Source organism: Biomphalaria glabrata, chromosome 7 (genome assembly GCF_947242115.1).
Source record: "Biomphalaria glabrata chromosome 7, xgBioGlab47.1, whole genome shotgun sequence".
Classification (NCBI taxonomy): Eukaryota; Metazoa; Mollusca; class Gastropoda; family Planorbidae; genus Biomphalaria; species Biomphalaria glabrata.
Window position 1 is genome coordinate 46,497,777 of NC_074717.1, and position 19,947 is coordinate 46,517,723.

At 39.0% G+C, this 19,947-nt stretch overlaps 1 protein-coding gene across 3 annotated transcripts in view; it reads left to right on the forward strand.

The window, feature by feature from the left end:
- The first annotated feature begins 220 nt into the window (after positions 1–220).
- LOC106080223 (craniofacial development protein 2-like) overlaps positions 221–19,947 on the forward strand; it is a 48,058-nt gene continuing 28,331 nt past the window's right edge. For all 3 annotated transcript variants that reach the window (XM_056035531.1, XM_056035532.1, XM_056035533.1), the window contains exon 1: positions 221–352. The gene's annotated coding sequence lies outside the window, so the exon portion shown is untranslated. The remainder of the gene's footprint in view (positions 353–19,947) is intronic.

The window sequence follows — 19,947 nt, forward strand, 5'->3', positions numbered from 1 at the left end:
ATACGGTTAGCATTGTTGGCTATGGGATTTTCCAGTTTTTGATAAAGTTTGATAAAGAAATTTCGTAAGTTTAAAAAAAAACGCTTTAGGCCATGTAAGGCCTAATATTCTGCTATTGTACTAAAAATACGCCTATTAGTGTAAAAGTGCATTTGAAGAAACAGTTGTTTCCTAAATATTTTGATTACAATTTTTAAATTCTATTTACTCTATTTACTTCCGTTAAATTTGCTATGTCATTTCTTTCGATTAAAGTAGATCTAAGATCTAGATCTAGTAATTTATCTTCATCTGTTATTCGCTGTAATTCAGCTTTAAAACTCTAAAACTGTTTAATACTAATCCAAACTAGGTAAATATGAACTTTTATGAAGAGTCTGAGCTATAGACCATTAAGATTAGATCTAGTTTTTGTGACTAGAATTAGAAACAAACGCTAAATAATCAGGTTTCTCTTAAGTCTTAAGTAGTTACTCTTAACTGTCTTAACTAATAACTTGTCTTAGTCTTAAACTTAAGTCAAGTTAAGTTATATTTATATATTTTAAGAATTCAATATGCAGAAAAAAAATGCAGATTACAAATTGAAATATAGACTCTATGTATAATTACCGTTATAATGATATAAATAAGGCAATTTCCGCAATGAGCGTCAATATTTACAAACTGCAACATTTGCCAGATAGGCTTGGTTGGTTACCGATAAATTAGATATATACCACTCAAACCAAAAAATAAAATAAAATGAGTTCTCTTTTGTTGCCAACTATAAAATATAGTTCTGAAAAAGTTTGATAGCGTTTGAAAATGTAGATCTATTTTATTTAAACAACCCATACATTTACTAGATCTAGTGCAAATTATAGAGCCAATGTAGATTATTTCTAGATCTAACTTTTTTTTGTAATGATTTTTTTTCTTTACTCTTAAGAATTAATATGTCTTAATAAAAATATAAAATGTTATGGATCTGTCTTTGTGTGTTTTTTTTTAAATTTCTGTTATATATGTTGATGCATTATTTCATTAGCACTTGAACGTGTGTATGGTACACTGGTACTGGTATGTTTATTATTAAAATTGGATTTATTTTTTTTCTTTACAAGAGTACAGTATAGAAGACTTGCGTCAACAGTTACTGGCACAACAATCAATAGTTTCAGATAGATGTAGATAAGCCTTATAGGCTAGTATAGGCCAATTGAGATCTCAACTTTATTTCATTTAAATCGTAATCAAAATATTACTAAATAGATCTATTTAAAATGTAATCATTAGTCTTTATAGATCTAGATGGTCTATTTAAATTCGGTTTTTTCTTTCACACACACACACACACAAATCTAAACCTAGTCTATATCAAATACCGGTACTATGTTATAGATTTATACATTTTTTTTATTGATCTATATCCACTACTGTATGTAAGGGGCAAACTTGGAGATGTCTGACATGGCTAAACACATGTACCCCCATTCGGCTGTTAGGGGTTAGCATGGGCTCAACTAAGGGGCAGTGATGAAACCTGAAAGGGCTTAATTTATGGGCCCCATCTGGTGAACGAACATTGACACAATCAGGTGCCCTTAGGGGTGAGCTTGGGCTCAGATAATGGGCCTGACCATTAAGGGGGCACAGATTGAGAAAGCTAAAAGAGCTGTAACTCATGGTCTCTATTTGGGGGATGAATAATTGGCCCAAACAACAAGGGTTCTTAAGAGTGAGTTTGGGTTCAGATAGGGGGCCCAGATGAATTCAGGATAAAACACATTCAGGGCCAGTAAGAGAGGCGAACATTGAGGGGTCTAAAGGGCTAAACACATGGGACCCATTTAGCGATTAATGTTGGCCCAAAAGGATGCCCTGAAAGGTGAGCCTTGGCTCAGATAGGGGGGTTGGATGAATTCCGCATAAAACCCAGTAAGAGCGTTGAACATTGAGGGACCTGAAAGGGCTAAAAACATAGCCCCCATTTCGGGGGATCATTGTTGTTCAAATGGGGGTCCTTAAAGGGCGATTCTGGGCACTATCATGGGGCCCAGATGGAGCCCTAGTGGAGGTCAGTAAGGAGCAAACTTCAAAGGGCTAAACACAATGGCCCTAATCGAAGGCATACGTTGACCCAAGCAGGCCCTTAGGAGTCAGCTTGGGCTCAGGGGGCCCAGATGAAACCCTTTTAGGGACAGTAAGGGGGCAAACATTGAGAAGCCTAAAAGTGCTATAACTCATATATATGGGCTCCATTTGGGAATGAAAATTGGCCCAAACAACAGGGGTTCTAAATGATGACATGTGACCCATAGATAAGAATTAGTAAACCAATTTAGATCTCGATCTAATAAAAAAAATGTCCCTATATGTGCACATGTTTTGTTTTTTTTTAATTTATAAATTGTAATAAGTTAGAATTTGTATTTAAAGTGCAAAAATTGTACTTACAAGGTACCGATATTATCTTAAACGACTCACCGGGACTAACTAATGCCGCCCCTCCTCCTTTCTCATTCTGGACTGGGAACCAGGCAATGGTGGAGTTACCGACAGTATGGGAAAAGAAGAGACAGATCCTAGTTGCTACGGCACATTAATAATGTAGCTTACGGCATTACGTTAAGTAACTTGTCTCCACTTATTTAAAAAAAAAAGTTTAGCCGGTAGAGGAGATATGTGCAATTTGATACATAAAAATATAGTTTCTGTAATAAATAACATGTCTCCCCATTTTCTACCTACTTATTACCTTTAAATATACGGAACTGTGTCTGGTTTGTGGGCAAATAGTAATTAAGAGCTCGAGGCTGTTACGTGAATTTCAACGGATAGATTTTTAGTGGGCACCTAAAATATAAAGTAAAACTGTGTACAAATTTATTGTAAATCTTGCTTGGGTTTTTTTTTAGATTTCGTGACGAGATTAAGCAATTTAAAAAACATTTTTTTTTTTAAAGGCGGCCTTACATAGACTGAGGGAGAAAATAACTGAAATAGACCCACATGCCAGACAGTGTTTTAAAGTTGAAAAAAAAAAATCATGGATAATTATCACCAATCGTTACCAGCATGCTGGAAAACATGTCTTCTTCGCGCATACTATTTCGATATGTAAACTCATCTAAATAACTCTGAAACAATGCACCGCTTGTTCCGAATTGTCTTTTTAACTTGCGTTTAGCACGCATCCACAAGTTCTCAATATTCTGAGTATGAATCTCGGGGTCCAAAGGGTCTACAAAATTTTGTTGGTGTACAATAACTGAATGGGAATAAATCCCTTGACCAATTTGTTGAATATTTGCATACGCTGCCCAGCCATCTGATATGATATGGCTGCCAGGCAATATGTGCTGCACGATGCATTGTTCAAGTGTTGCTGCTCGGCGGTCTGGAACTTCAACGAGAAAACAGCGTCCACTCTCCCTTTCCACTCCACCGAATACCCAGTGTCCCTCTCGCCATTGGCCACGGTGATATTTTTTATGAAAATATTTCGATTCGTCGATCTCAACCACAATGGGTTCAAAATGTTCATCGACGCCACCGATTATCATAGCATGAGTTTCATTCCATTGTGCACATTCCTCTCTCAAGATATTGCACCAATCTGTAACGATTGATTTACCTATTTGTCCGGCTTCTCGTGACATTTGTAGCTGTGGCATGTCACAAGCCCAGCAATAAATAATGATAATTATTTGTTTGATACTTAAATGGCTGCCTGTAAAAAAAGAGCCGTGTCGCACAGATTTTCGCGTGCCACATTTGTTACAACACCATCGATAAGCGCCAGCACCTTGTATGTAGCGTACTAATGAGCAGTGGTCGTTGCAGTTTTCACAACGTAATCCATTTTTTACAAGCCGTCTTCTAGCACACCACTCTAATACTACATCAGCTTCTAGGTGAGGCAACAACGCTGACAAATTCCAAAACTCATGTCTTACGTCTACTCTGTCCATTATTTCGTTAAGCCCAACTATACTGGTACGAGCAATGGGTCGGCCTGCCATTAGTTAGAAAGTTAATTAGATACAACAAAGTGAAATAGATTTTAAGAAAAAAAATTACTCAGATATTTCTCAAGTAAATCGAAATGAGCAAGGTAGAATATCTTAAGTCAAATTGAAACTCGGATATCGGCGGGTATCGCGCAGGTGAATCAAAATAGATGTGTGAAAATGAAATACAATAAAAAGTGATATAACTCAGATTTCACGCAGGTTAAACAAAATAGCGAGGTCAAAATAAATCCAATGATGAAACAATTGTAAATTTTGAAATAAAAATAGAAGTCCAATATCGAGAAGTTGTGAATGCAAGGTAATGGGGCCCATTCAATGGTGATCATACGAAGCTTGCATATAAAAATTCATTTGAGAATAATTTATTTTAGGTTGTCAATTATTAACTTGTCCCCTTGACAAAACCCAGACTCTCGTCTAACTTGGCATAGAGCATAAACCAGCGTCTCTATTGTTAAGTTTTAATTATTTAGCGCTCGGATGGGCTACCCACGGCAGTACGATACAATAACTTTTCACATCTCCCTCTTTTCCAGGTAGTATACTATCGCCCCTAAGAATCGAAAATAGTGGACAAAGATGTACTTCTTTAGTTTCCTATTCATAGGATAGGTACCCTGACGGCTGACATCCTTTGAAATGTAGATAAATGTGAGAAAACTAATTTTCTAAAATTAACTTTCTTGCTCACATTTCGACCAAAAAAGATTAATTAACAAAGTTGGATCTATATAACAGAGACCCCAAAACAAAAATGCCATCTCCGCATACGTCGCCGCGTTTTGGCCTCTCGCCCATCCTTTGCTATTCAATTCGTCTGGGCCTACCCCGTCACCAAGGGTCAAGTCGATAAATTTCAGTAACTGGACACGCAAGGGTGGACACTTTATTCATTCATCTCACAAGCAACAAAGAGAGGCTCTCTCTATTCCAGAACAACTAGCCAGACCCATTTGAATTAATGGACAGGTATACCACAGGATCTAACCTAAGTGACACCCATACTACATGACACACACATCAATCTTGCTCACAACATAGGAGGGGAGGAATAGGTGGCAGAAAAGGAGAGAATGTACAAAAAGTGGGGTGGTGAAGAGAGTAAGGAGAGAAAGAAAAGTATGGGGGGGGGGGATAGAAATTAGCTAAGATGTCCAGATCAAGAAGGTCAGATAACGAACTGCTAATTGCTGTCTTTGCTTGACCTGAGTTAAGAGGAAGAGGTCGGTTAGGTGTGACCTCGGTGACCTGGTCTTGGTCAAACGAATGTGAAAATGATAGGGGGGGGGGAATTTTTAAAAGCCAGTAACGTCTTGTTATTATTAACCTACTCCTCCATAAATTAGTAAATAGGCTTTTGGAACTAATTCGCGGTACGAAAAGTAATTTTAAAATCACAGAAGAGAAAGCTGCTAGGAGGAGCGTGCATGAGACCCTTTCAAAGAAGTTTCAGGCATCATGGATTACGTTTCTATTCTTTGGAAAAATTAGTGGGGGTGACTGCTAATACCGCCAGAAGTATAGCGAACTGGCATCAAGGGTTATTAGAAAAATTAATTGTCAAGTCAAACGGAATCTCTGTGGCAAGGTGTTAAATAGTGCTCTATCGTGTGCTTCAGTCTCCAACGTGAATTAGTGTCATTTTTACAATGAATTATTCACGGCCCTGAACATCCAACCTTCTTTTCTATTTTAATAAACGGGCCATGCTTTAACAATCAACGTAACATACTTGTTAATGTAACATTAATTAATTTTAAAACAACTTCCCTTCTCTCCCAAGCATACTCTTCATGAGAAAAAGAGTATAAACCCGCTTTACTCTCGTTACGGTACATTCTTTGCCAGGACTAAAATCAGCAGCTTATTATATTTCTTGCATAATGTTTGCGTATTTAAATTTTAAGAGATATTTTTCGAGCTATTTCGACGGCGCTATTTTGTTCACGCTATTTTGTCGGGAAACCGGTCCCGACACATACACGTTCTCATAGTATGAACCTATTCTAGGGTACAATAAAAGTCTTTCGGAAAAATGAAGGGTCGTAATGTAATAAAGATTAATTATGGACACCATACACGAATGGCGAAAAGGGGGGGGGGGGAGCCCCCGAAAACAATCCCATTCATTGCACAAAAAGTAGCTGCGGCCTGCTTTGTGGCCCCATATCGGAGCTTCATCTGGGCACCATTAAGGGCCTGAGTTTGGGCAAACGTTCATCCCATTAATGCCCGTGTGTTTAGCTTTCAGGCCCACATCACTGACCTTATGTAGGTTTATCCGGACTTTATCTGGGCCCTCTAATTGAGCCCAAACTCACCCCTAAGGGCTCCCATTTATCTTCTGAATGGTGTCCATCTGTTTAGCGCTTTAGTCCCCCTCCAAGGTTTGACCCATACTTGCCTTTAATATGGCTTTATCTGGTCCCCTTATTGAGCACAAACTCATCTCTCAATGTTTGCCCTCTTCACTGTCCACACGTAGGTTTCATCAGGGCTTTATCTGGGCCTCCTAAATTAAGCACAGATTCATCCCTAACGGCCCCCATTCATCCTCCAAATAGGCCCATCTCTTTGTCCCCATCACTAGCCCCACGTAGGTTTCATCAGGGCTTTATCTGGGCCCTCCGATTAAAGACAGACTCATCCCTAATGGCTCCCATTCATCCTCCAAGTAAGACCCGTGTTTAGCCCTTTCAGGCCACCCAATGTTTACCCCCATCACTGGCCCCATGTGGGTTTCAGCAGGGTGTTATCTGGGCCCCCTAATTGAGCACAGACTCAATCATTCATCCTCTAAATGGGATCCATTTGATTAACTCTTCAGACCACTCAGTGTTTGGCCCACACTGGCCCCATGATGGTTCCCTCAAGGCTTCTCCTGGGCCTTCTAACTTAGCCCAGGCTCAGCCCTAAGGGCGTCCATTTTGGACCAATGTTCATCCGCCAAATGGGGCCCATATATTTAGCCCTTTCAGACTCAGCCCTTAGGCACCTCATATGGGGCCATGTTCATCCCCAAATGGGGCCCATGTGGTTAGCCCTTTCATGCTCCTTAACATTAGCCTAGTCCCATGAGGGTTTTTATCGGGGCTTCATCTGGGCCCCCTCATTGTGCCTAGACTGGACCAGGGCCCTTTTTGGCTTTCATTAATTGCCCCCAAAGGGCCAATTATCTTTGGCCCTGTTGGGGCCCACAAGTCCTTCCCCTTACAGGCCTCACAAGGGGATTTTCTGAGCCCCCTGACTGAGCTCAGACTCAGCCCTATAGGCGCCTGTTTGAGCCAATGTTCATCCCCCAAATGGGGCCCATGTGGTTAACCCTTACAGCCCGTCAACGTTTGCCCTATACTAGCCCCATTAGGTTTCCATCAGGGCTTCATATGGGCCCCCTGATTGCGCCAGTTTGGGCCAAAGTTCATCCCCGAATGAGGCCCATGTGTATAGCCCTTTCAGACCCCTCAGTGTTTGCCCCACAATGGCTCTATGAGGGTTCCAATAGGGCTTCATCTGAGCCCCCAAACTGAGCCTAGACTCAGCCCTAAGGGTTCCCATTTGGGCTAATGTTCGCCTCCCAAATGGGGCCCATGTGTTAAGCCCTTTCAGGTCCCTCAATGTTAGCCTCAAACTAGCTCTATGAGGGTTCCATCCGGGCTTTATCTGGACCCCCAAACTGAGCCTAGACTCAGCCCTAAGGGTTCCCATTTGGGCTAATGTTCGCCTCCCAAATGGGGCCCATGTGTTTAGCCCTTACAGGCCCCTAAATGTTAGCCCCACACTGGCTCCATGAGGGTTCCAATAGGGCTTCATCTGAGCCCCCGAAATGAGACCAGACTGGGCCCTTAGGGGCCTCATATGGGGCAATGATCATCCACAAATGGGGCCCATGTGTTTAGCCCTTTCAGGCCCCTCAGGCTCCATGAGGGTTCCAATAGGGCTTCATCTGGGCCCCGAGCTGAGACGACCAGACTCAGCCCTTTGGGCCCTCATATGGGGCAATGTTCATCCCCAAATGGGGCCCATGTGGTTAGCCCTTTCATGACCCTTAACATTTGACACATACTAGCCCCATGAGGGTTTCTATCGGGGCTTCATCTGGGCCCCCTCATTGTGCCTAGACTGGACCCTTAAGGGCCCTGTTTGGGCTTTCATTAATTGCCCCCCTTACAGGCCTCACACGGGTTTTACAAGGAGATTTTCTGGGCCCCCTTACTCAGCCCTATAGGCGCCTGTTTGGGCCAATGTTCATTCCCCAAATGGGGCCCATGTGGTTAGTATGAGCTGGCCCAGTTGGGGCCCTTACTGGGCCCAAAATCTTTGCAGCAAAAAACAGGGATCCACTCATCCAGCCTTGAAAGAAAAAAACGATGCTAAATGTTGTCTATTGAGATTTTAATAGGCCCGAAGTCTAAAAGAAATATGATCACTATAATAATGTCCATTTTAAGTAAATGTTGACAGCACCATAAGTTGAAATAAAAATATAATGTCGTATTTTACTAATTTCAACATTATTCTAGACAGACTTACAAGAAATGTTGCAGTAGTCCTAGATTTATTTAAATACAATATTGATCTCAACATTATTTTATTTAAATGGTAATCAAAATATTACTAAATAGATCTATTATAATTTAATCATTAATCTCTATTTAGACCAAGAGGAAGGTGTATTTAAATTCAGTTCTTATCACACACACTAACACACACACACAATCTAAACCTATTATCTAGTCTATATCAAATACTGCCCTCTTACATCTGTCTAGAATAATGTTTTTCCTCATCTAGATCCACTACTGTATGTAATTATTATACTTACAATTTAATGTTGACTTCATTAACATTTGACTAGATAGACGTCCCGGTATGTGTACAGCTATTTAAATTCAATATTAATTTCAACTTTGACTTAGAAATATTACATGTTGACAGCACATTAAATTTTAATCATAGACTATTATGATTTTAATCCAAAAATTCTGCACCTAGACCTAGTCTATATCAAATACAAATGCCACATCTAGATCCACTATTTTTTCTGCAATTATTGTAATTTAGATGTAATTAATAAGAATATATTTATTAATTATATAATAATATAATATTCTCTCCTCCCTCTATTCAAAACTACTGCTAGTAATAGTGTAAATTCTTAGTTGTTTATTCAATCTACATAGTAACTAGAGATGGGAATCGAACCCAACTTTTAAAGTTCGGGTTCGATTCGGTTCGGTCAGATTTAAGTTCGGTTCGGTTCGATGAAGAGTATAGTTCGGGTTCGGTTCGGTCAGGTCTAAAGTTCGGGTTCGGCTCGGTTCGATGTTATAAAATTATGTAATAGCAAAATTAATTTATAAGGTTTAATACAATTTATCAGATAAAACACTTTAAGTTTAATTTTTACATAAAACAAATACTTTGCAACATATAATGCCTATGGGCAATATTTTTTCCAAAATAATGTTGCCTACATACATTTTAAGCAATGTAAAAATTTCTTAATGGAGATAGAATTAAAGATGCGGCAGGTTTTTGCTCAAGTCGGCAAGTGGTTTAATTCTGGGCAAGACTCGGCGCTAAGCGTATTCTAACCTTTTTCTCTTAGTAAGAAGAGATATTTTTTTTAAATGCTAATATCGATGTGCTTTCTTTCAGAACGCACAATTCATCATAATAAAAAAACAAATATTCTTCGTGTAAAGACGTCTCTATCGAGGATTTTTTTTTTCACACATAAGTCGTCACTATAATAAATTGCAATATACGGTAGAAATTCGACTATTCTGAGACAAAAAATGCAGAAGAATCTCAATAGCGGAGATGTTTTAAAATGTTTTCTTCAAAACGTTTTGACCCATATTGTGCATACGCGCCTCGCAAAAAGCAATCTACAGTTGACAAGGTCTTATTAGAAGATAAAATGACATCTCCTACTTAATATATCTTAATTTTTAAACATGTAATTATATACCAATATTCAGATAAGTTACACTGAAAATAAAACTTTTTTTTTCTATGCCCCCTCTCCTTGTTAGTTGGTCGTTGGTTTGTCGCTTACAAACAGCTAGTACAATCGAACCAATATAGGCGTTTTATATTTTTACCGGTAAGGATAGTATAGAGGGACTTCTTATGGTCCGGCAGTTACGCTGGGTAGGGCACGCATCCCGTATGGGAGACGAACGTATGCCAAAGACATTGAGGGACCTTTTTTTTTTGTGAGCTAAAAGGTGGCCGCCATAACAGAGGCGCCCCACGGAAACGCTTCAAAGGCGTCAACTTTGCTTAGCTGACATAGAAGAGAGCACCTGGTTGCATGCGGCCTTAGAACGAGTCAGTTGCAGTTCACTCCCGAAGGCCGCGGGATATACATTTGAGACCAAAAGAAAATCCGCTGCCGAGGACAAACGCAGACGCGAAAAGAAAAACTAAATGGACCACCTGCGGACAGTGGTTATGCTTGCCCTGGATGTGGCAAAATATATAGGTCACATCTGGGACTGCGCAGCCATGGGAAAAACTGCATTCCTCACTAATCTTCGGACTCGAAGACAAGCCTTATAATAACATATAAACTTAATAAACTTTAAAATAAAGTTCCTATGTGAACAACTCAATAAACTGTTATTACAATATTCACATATTTAACTTTTGATAGAGATGTAATATTAATGAATTATACTGATATTTAAACGAAATCTAGGTCTCAAGATTGTCTGCCGTTTCACATTTGCATTACGCTAATTTCATCATACTCAATGCATAAACACAAATCAGTCACTTAACCTCTTCTTATCGCCACCAGACACTACACACACACACACACTCTATGACACCCTTTTTTGTCAGGAAGTTGCGTCTCCCCATCCCCCAATTCAAGCTACTCGCCATCCCCACCCACGGGGGAGGACCCAAAGTTTGAGAAACGCTGCATTAAAAATACTGATGATCAATGATGCAAAACAAAATAATAGTAAAAATATTCAGTGGCGTTGCTAGGAATTTTTCATCATTTGGGAGCCCGGGAGGGGCTGGACCTCTTTGGAGGCCCCTGCATTTTGCGTAATATTGAATATTGTAAAAAACACTCATTTGAGGCTCCCCTCAAGTGGGGGCCCGGGGAGATTTTCCATTTCCCCCCTCCCTCTTCCTTGCTACGCCACTGATAATATTCCAATATGGAATACTTCACAATTTTGTAAAAATAAATCACTCAATAGAAGATAATTAAAATTTATTTTAAACTAGAACACAAATGAACTTATTGTAGATTTATATCTACACTCTCTAAATGGCCAAAACTATTCTTTTCTCAACTAACAGCCATCTCAAATAAAAGTGACAATATTTTAATGTTGACTTTGTACTTACTAGGAACTAGAATTACTAGATCTAGATCTAATTAGAGGGCGCCTATTCAACTCAAAACCAATATTGCAAACAGCCCGCGAAAATTCAAGGGGGGAGCCGGCACATACGGAAAAACCTATGGGAACCCCAGCGCACCGCTTTTTTTTTTCTTTTTAAAGTTTTCAAAATACCCCCCCCCCCCCCCTTTCCCAAGTTTTCAAAGTATAATGGAATCAATAGAATTTAAATAAAATATTTAAGTAATTTTTATTTTTTTTAAAACTAAAAATTAAAAAAAAGGATGTACAAATTGCAAAATTAGTTCGGTTAAGATAAGGAGGGTTCGTTCGGTTCGATTCGTACCAAGCAGTTTCAAAGTTCGGGTTCGGTTCGGTCATAAGTGAGGTTCGAGTTCGGTTCGTTCGGTTCGGGTTCGGTTCGTTTCCCATCTCTAATAGTAACATAGCTATCCGTATTTACGGTCGGTATTTTATATAGGTCTGTGAGCTCTATTATTTCTATTAGTTTTTCTCTCTCTTCCTATCCGTGATTAAAGTCGGTATTTAAAAAACAACTAGGTTATTCCCCCTTTTGATAATGCTTTTGGTCTTGATCCTGCTCCTTGACAACGCAGAAAAATGGCCAGGAGTGTAAATACCGACGCTCAATGCGGATATTGCCATAAATAATATATATTGTCATTGGAAATACGCCATTTTGATTTTGGTTTTAAGGCTTAAAGGTAGTTTCGTATTTCTGACCTACTTTAACCAAAGTCACCTGGTGGTTGGACAACAAAGAGGAGAATGGCCTTGTCTTCCTATGTTTAAATTGCTGATGCTCCTCTATTTTTACGAAATTTTACATTTAGAAACATTTTAAAATATACAGAGTACATCAACGAACTCCATGAATGTTCAAATTATAATTATACGAATGTTTTCATAAAGGGCCAAGAACTGTTTAAGGATGAGTTTAAATTATCAGTGATATTTGCTTTATAGTCATGACAAGCGTCAACACATTGCCGATGATACATTCACATACAGAAGAAGATATTTTTACAAACGTTCTTGTAAGATTTAAAAAAAGGCTTGGTGTAAACTACACAAAACACACACACACACACACACACACACACACACATATATATATATATATATATCCCTATATATGGGATAATATGCATATTAGTTGAAACGTTGTTATTTTCATAAACTTCAGCTATTTTTAACGTTATGTATTTCATATTCCGCTAATTAGTAATACACTGTACACATCGATAACATTAAGAATTATTATTTGTGTTGGATGTTCGTTTTGTGACACATTAACACCCCCCTCCCTCCCATAGATGCTTATAATTCTTTTCATGACTCTCTCCCCCTTCCCTCCACTGCCTGTTGGATAGTTTGTGACACTACACGTTGAGTGTATACTTCTCCTCACTGCCAGCTCATCTGGAGTGATCACCAGGGGCGGACTGGCTATATGGGCAAACGGGCAAATGCCCGGTGGGCCGGTACCAAATGGGCCGGTCTGGTCGCGACCAAAGATTTAAAAAATTCAATGCAGACAACTTAAAAACAAAAGTGACATCAGCAAGACACAAAGGCCCGAATACGTTTTCTTGTTGTTGTTTTTTTTAAATTCTTATTACAATTAATTTTGTTTAAAATTCAACAAGAATATAATTTTAAGAATTACACTATACACTGTACGTATTATCATTTGAAAAACGTTAGACCGTACTTTCTGCTATGCACGAGCGGCATGGCCTTCAACACTACTTTGATGTCTTCGAGACTGTGTTTGGCCTGATCATTTTGCTGGTCGGCATGGGCCTTTGATGGCACCATTTTTGTTTTGCTCCTTCCCTCACCCGTTTTATAATGGTTCCATTGAAAGTTAACGAAAAAGAGGGATGGGAGAGGTTAAGTTAGAAAACATTGATATAGCGCGGCAAAAATAGGCGCTACAATTAGCTCTTTAACAAAACTTAATAGAAGTTAACAAACACATACACACAGCCGCGAAATTGCAAACCACCCAACTTATTCATAGTTCAATATGGGTATAAAGTTCTAGATCTACTTTCTGCGATTTGAAAAGAAAAAGTAAGTTTCTTATTGTTTATTTGTAATAACATAGATCTAAAAATACTACACTTAAGGCTTACAAAAAAAAATATTTAATTAAAACATAAATCTAGATCTAAATCTATACTATATCATTATGATTAAAGGCAAACTTATGCTTAGTATGAAGTCATTAATAATGAAAATTATTACAATAATTAAAATAATTTATATAGCGCTGTCACATCTGATATTTAATGAAAGGAGATTTAGAATCATTTATATTTTAAATAATATATTCATATACAAATCGCGTTTTTGAGAATGTACTAGGACGAAGCAAGAGCTTTTCACATTTAGAAGTACCTCTCTAACCGTTCTGCTTTCTCTTATCTTTTAAAGGAATATATATAGATCTATCTATTTATCTATTTATCTATCTATCTATCTATCTGTCTATATATATATATATTTATATATATATGTATATATAGTTCGTCCATCGTAGTTCGATTATGACAACTTTGTCATCCAGGGGGGCTGAGGGCTTTGCACTGGGGTTTTATGTCTCCTCGTGTGGCTGGTGAGACCTATGTGAGCCCGGAATGTTCGGCCGCACACTAGGCAGGTTATTCCAGCTGGAGCTAGTGTCATTGGCCTTGCTTTTCTTCTCTGGTGTTTTTCTTCTGCCAACATTGTTCTCTTTTTCTCAGCAACCTGTGCGCCGGTTTTCACAGCGCGACGTCATGATGCTCTGTCATGTGCCTCTTTCTCCCAGGTGGCTGTGTCTATGCTGAACGCCTTCAGAGAAGCTTTGAGGGTGTCTCTGAAGCGCTTTCTTTGACCACCTTGCGAGCGCTTTCTTTCGTTTAGTTGGCCATACAATAGTCGTTTAGGGATGCGGTGGTCTTTCATTCTGCATACGTGTCCTGCCCATTGCAGCTGGGACTGCATCAGGATTGTGTGGATGCTTTGTAACCCCGCTCTTTGTAGGACTTGAGTATCTGGTATTTTGTCTTGCCATTTGACATTCAGTATTTTTCACAGACATGTCATGTGGAAGTGATTCAGTTTCTTTGCATGTTAACTGTACACTATCCATGTTTCTGAGGCACAGAGCAATGTAGGGAGGATGACGCTCGATAGACCCCTAGTTTTGTATTTGTTGTGATACCACTTTAAAGGAATGGGTTGCCTGAGTCAGCCAGGAAAACCAATGATTTAGCATATTTTAAGTCACAGATCAACATGCATGACTAGATTGACACGTGAAATGCGTAGGACCTAATTATTTATTTTTTTTTTTTAAGAAACGTCTGTAATCTATAAGTAATACCAAAAAGTTTGAAACTCATTAAGGCTGCTATTGTAGTGTTTATAGTTTTCAGACTACATACATGTATAAATAGAATATATTATATAAGCCTACGAAAGCATACATCCAGTTTTCGATGCGTTATCAAATTTTATATATTTTAATAAAGAATTAGGCTTACACCTATGATAAAACACATGGGCGTAGCCGAGTGGGGAGGAGTTCAAACCATCACCTGCCTCAGATCTCATTGTCTGAAAGGGAAACTTTACTTACTTCCTCAATGCAGTCAACTTAAGCAAACTACTGTCACCAAATTTCATGAGCGTAGCCAATTGGGTTTTGTGGTTTCCCCCCCCCCCTCCAATACAAAACTAGATCATTTTACCATTTTCTACCAGTCGCTGGACTCCAGTGAATAGAAGATTTAGTTTTTGATTTTTTTATCGGAAGAGTAGCGGCTAATTGCACTGTAGATACCTCAAAATATGCATTTTTTAAAAGCTTAAAATAACGGAAATAATGCTTGGATCCGGGGCTTCGCCACGGACACCACTGGGGAGCTTACAGCTGTCCCTTGGCGGTGTGTACTGCCTTTCACTAATTATAGGAAGAGAGTATTCTAGGGTAGAAAAAACGTTTAAAAGAATGAAAGATAAGAATGTAATGAAGATTAATTACATATACACACACTAATATATATATATATATATATATATATATATATATATATATATATATATATATATATATATATATAGGCCTATATATATGATTATATATGAGGGTTAAAATACCCTCCCCCACACCAAAAATATATGACATGCCATTTGTGGGCCGGTTTATATAGTAATGCCCGGGCCGATTTTGATACCCAGTCCGCCCCTGGTGATCACCTACAGTGGGCATGGTCTCTGGCTTCAAATTAGCAGCCCACACTTTTTCTTTCATTCATAAGTTATATATTATAGATATCTCGATCTAGGTCAAGCTTATTCATTGAAAAAATCATAGATTTATTAATCCCAATAATATTTCTTATTACGATTTTGCTGTGTCCAAGGAAGGAGACTGAGCTGAATTCATTATTATTCGTTGGACACCCCCTTATTAAATTTTATTTAGCAGCTAACTGTATAAATGTGATTGGAATGTCTTTCTAAAGATGTTTGGAAGCTTATTTTGATATGCCCATCAGCCTACGATCAAACAGGCTCATAATATAGCCTCCATCCCTTATATGGGTATGAATTGCCGGGGGAGGTTAAAACAACAGCTTAACATACATGGTTACCGAGAATCTAAAAAACTGCCATCTACTTTGGAAAAACGGAACAAAATTACCGTAACTTATCTAAAATTGGACATGCGCAGTCCCGAAACGTCGATTTTCGCTCCTAACATAAAAACAAATGAATTACAAACAAAAAAAAAGCGACCCGTTCATTGAAGGAGAATTCGATGGAGTGTCCAAAATATAAGAACCTACTATAGTAGTAATTTGGTAAACATTCAAATAAAAAAGTTTTAGCAAATCGGGGCTGCTCGAACTTCGCACTTTACTCTATTTAGATATAAGCAATTTAATGTGCGTTTTAGTAGGTATGTCAAATGACATAACAACAATGCATTGCGGCGCGGTGTGAACATTGTCCTCTGCTCATTGGAGTAGGCCTACTAACGATATTAGCCTATTGAAATTGCATGTGTATCATTTTTATCTCTAGTTAGCAAAAAAAAAAAAAAAAAATACATCTTTTTTTATTTTTGTTCAGTAATCTAGATAAATTATTCTTCTACAATTTATTTTTAGTTTCATAAAAATCTGTCATTATTTTTTTTTCTATTAATTTTTTTGTAAGATCAACTGTTTTATTTATAATTAACAAGGCAGTCAATGGCGATAGTTTAAGTTTATGATAACCAGGAATTACCTCAAATTATATGGTTATTAAAAGTGGTGATTGTCTAAAAATATTAAAATCTTACAGATCATTCATATATATGTATGTAGACCTAAAAAAGTAATTGTTTTGTCTTAAAATCTTTTAAAAAATCACTTTCTTTTAAGGTTAACTGAGATCGTTTTTGGCGGCCATTTTTTTCAACATTGTCTAATGTCTATTCTAACCCAGCTGGCAATAGACAAAAAAATAATAAAAATAAAAGAGCTTTAAAAAAAATATTTTCAAGTCCAATAACAATATATAGGGTACTTAATATTGATAGCAATAGTAAGTTGTAAACTTCATCAAATCTCGACCGCTTGCATCCCGACTTTTCTCAGAGCTTTGTGAAGCAATGGATTCAGACTACAAATGTCTCCTGTAACACACCTACGTTCGTTGGCTCTCCAGGGGAAAAGTGTTAAAGGTGTCGTCCAACTCAAGGCTGAGCTGATTTCATTCTTGGAGGCTGAAAAAAAAAAGACTTTGGATTTTCTATTCATGACGATTTATTTGACAAATTAAATTCATTGAATTTAAGTCTTAAAGGACCATTGCAAACCATCATCACTGCATCCTCAAAACTGAAGTCATTTGGTGAAAAATTGTCTTTGTGGCAAAGTAAGATCTCGAAAGGAGTCTTCGACTGCTTTCCTACTTACTATGAATGTGCTTCAAATAAAGAAATTACCCCCGAAATTCTGGACACTTTGACACACTTGCAGTCAGCATTGCAGCATTACTTTCCAACAGTTGGAAGTAATAAATATGGATGGGTCAGTTATCCATTTGGAAACAATGAAGCTACAAATCTGACAACTGAAGAAGCAGAGCAGCTCATTGATTTAAAAAACGATACAGTTCTTAAGTCAAGTTTTGCCGAGAAAAGCCTGGATAAGTTTTGGATTTCAATCAACAAGTTATATCCTGCAATCAGTTTAAAAGCAATCAAAATAATTCTTCCATCTGCATCTTCATGGTTTTGTGAGTTTGGATTTTCAGCATTGACTGAAATCAAATCTAAGACTCAGAAGAAAACACCACCAAAGAACACACCTCCGAAGAGACAAGAAAGCCCTGTTGTCATGCTAAAGAACAGGTTCTCTGTGCTCGCTGATGAGAGCATGGAGACTGAGCAGCATGTCAAAACCAACACTCCGGGAGAACCCGGAGACATCATGTCTGACACAGGTTCTCCTCAGAGAACCCAGCCAGACACCCCAACCTCTACTGAATTAGAGGTTGACCAACTCCCTACGGGGAGAAATCAAATCGGAGAGGATGCCTGAGGTGAGGGAGGAGGAAATAACTTCCGCTCTAACCAGAGGGATCTCCCCTCTCCAGAGAGAAAGAATTCCCTTAAATGGGGGTTGTCCTCCTCTCCATCCAAACCCAAGAATAAAAATATCAAGGTCACTGGAATAAAGGGAAACCCCTCCGGGGGCCTCCCAAGGCCAAATAGCTTCAAGTAGGTCATTTAGAATAAGCCATGGATTCCAGAATTGGACAGTGGAATTGTAGAGGCCCCAAGGCCAATTATGAGGAAATGCAGCTACTGATGGACTCTGAGACTCCTGTAGCTGTCTGCTTACAGGAAACATTTCTGAAAGATAGCATCAGTTTCTGAAGCTACAGTGCTTATAGCAAGAATGTTGAGGATGCAGAGAGAGCATCAGGTGGAGTCTGTATCCTTGTGAAGGATAGCATCCCCCATGAGAGGGTAGAACTACAGACCACACTACAGGCCGTTGCAGCTAGGATAACCCTACACAAAGTTATCACTTGCTGCAGCCTGTATCTACAACCAGGCGCTCCATTAAAACCAACAGACATGGAGGACCTATTGAAACAACTCCCTCGGCCTTATATAATTTTTGGAGATTTCAATGCCCATAACACTATGTGGGGATCCAACAACACTGACACAAGAGGTCGTATGCTGGAGGATATCTTCCTCCAACATGATTTATGCATACTTAATGATGCATCACCGACCTACTTGCACCCAGGAACTGGATCTCCCACGTGCATTGACCTCACCGTATGCGTCCCCGGACTTCTGGACGACTTTAAATGGTCAGTTAGCAACGTACTACGGGGAAGTGATCACTTCCCAATCATTACTAACAATCTCCCCTCATTGGGATGACCTCAACGGTGGAAACTGAATAAGGCCGATTGGCCAAGGACATCACAGAAAATATCCTCAATGAACAGAACCCAGCTGATACCTTTGCTAGCAAGCTACTTAGTATAGCCAGGAAAGTTGTTCCCCTAACCTCCGCAAATCCAAAACGGCCTAGCAAACCATGGTTTGATACAGCTTGCAAAAGTGCTACTGGTGATAGGAAAAAACGACTGACTGCATTTATAAAGAATCCTTTGCAGGAAAACCTAAAGCTATTCAGGATAGCTAGAGCAAAGGCTAGACAAACCATATGGTCAGCCAAAAGGAATTCCTGGAGAAGTTTTGTCGGCAGTCTGGATGCCAAAACTTCTGCTAGAGCGGTTTGGAAGGCAGCAAGGCGAATCAAAGGGAAAGAATCAAATGCAATAGGGCATTTAAAAAACCAAGGACGAACTGTCACGTCCCCCAGAGAAATAGCTGACTGCCTTGCATTCTCAATAGCAGAAAAGTCATCCACTGCAAACTACATGCCAGAGTTCCAAAAAGTCAAAACCAGGGAGGAAAGACACCCCATTGATTTCAGATCAGAGAACAATGGAGACTACAACAAACCGTTCTCGCTTGAGGAACTCGCTGAACAAGTCACATGACACAGCGGCTGGAGAAGATGAAATCCATTACCAGTTCCTCAAGCACCTGCCCGAACCCTCATTGGCAGTCCTGCTAGGGGTCTATAACTGTGTGTGGCAAGCAGGCGCTTTCCCAAACAGCTGGAGGAAAGCCACAGTTATACCGATACCTAAACCGGAAAGAGACGGCTCTGACCCAGCAAACTATCGACCAATGGCACTAACAGGCTGCATCTGCAAAATGCAAAACCATGGAAAGAATGATTATCAGTAGGCTGGTCTGGTACCTGGAGAGGAATAAAGTGATCTCCAACTACCAGTGCGGATTCCGGTAGAGGCAGACAACAACTGACCACCTGGTAAGGCTGGAAGCTTATATTAGAAATGCATTACTCAGAAGAGAACATCTAGTAGCTGTATTCTTCGATATAGAAAAGGCCTATGACACAACCTGGAAACATGGCATTCTACGTGACCTG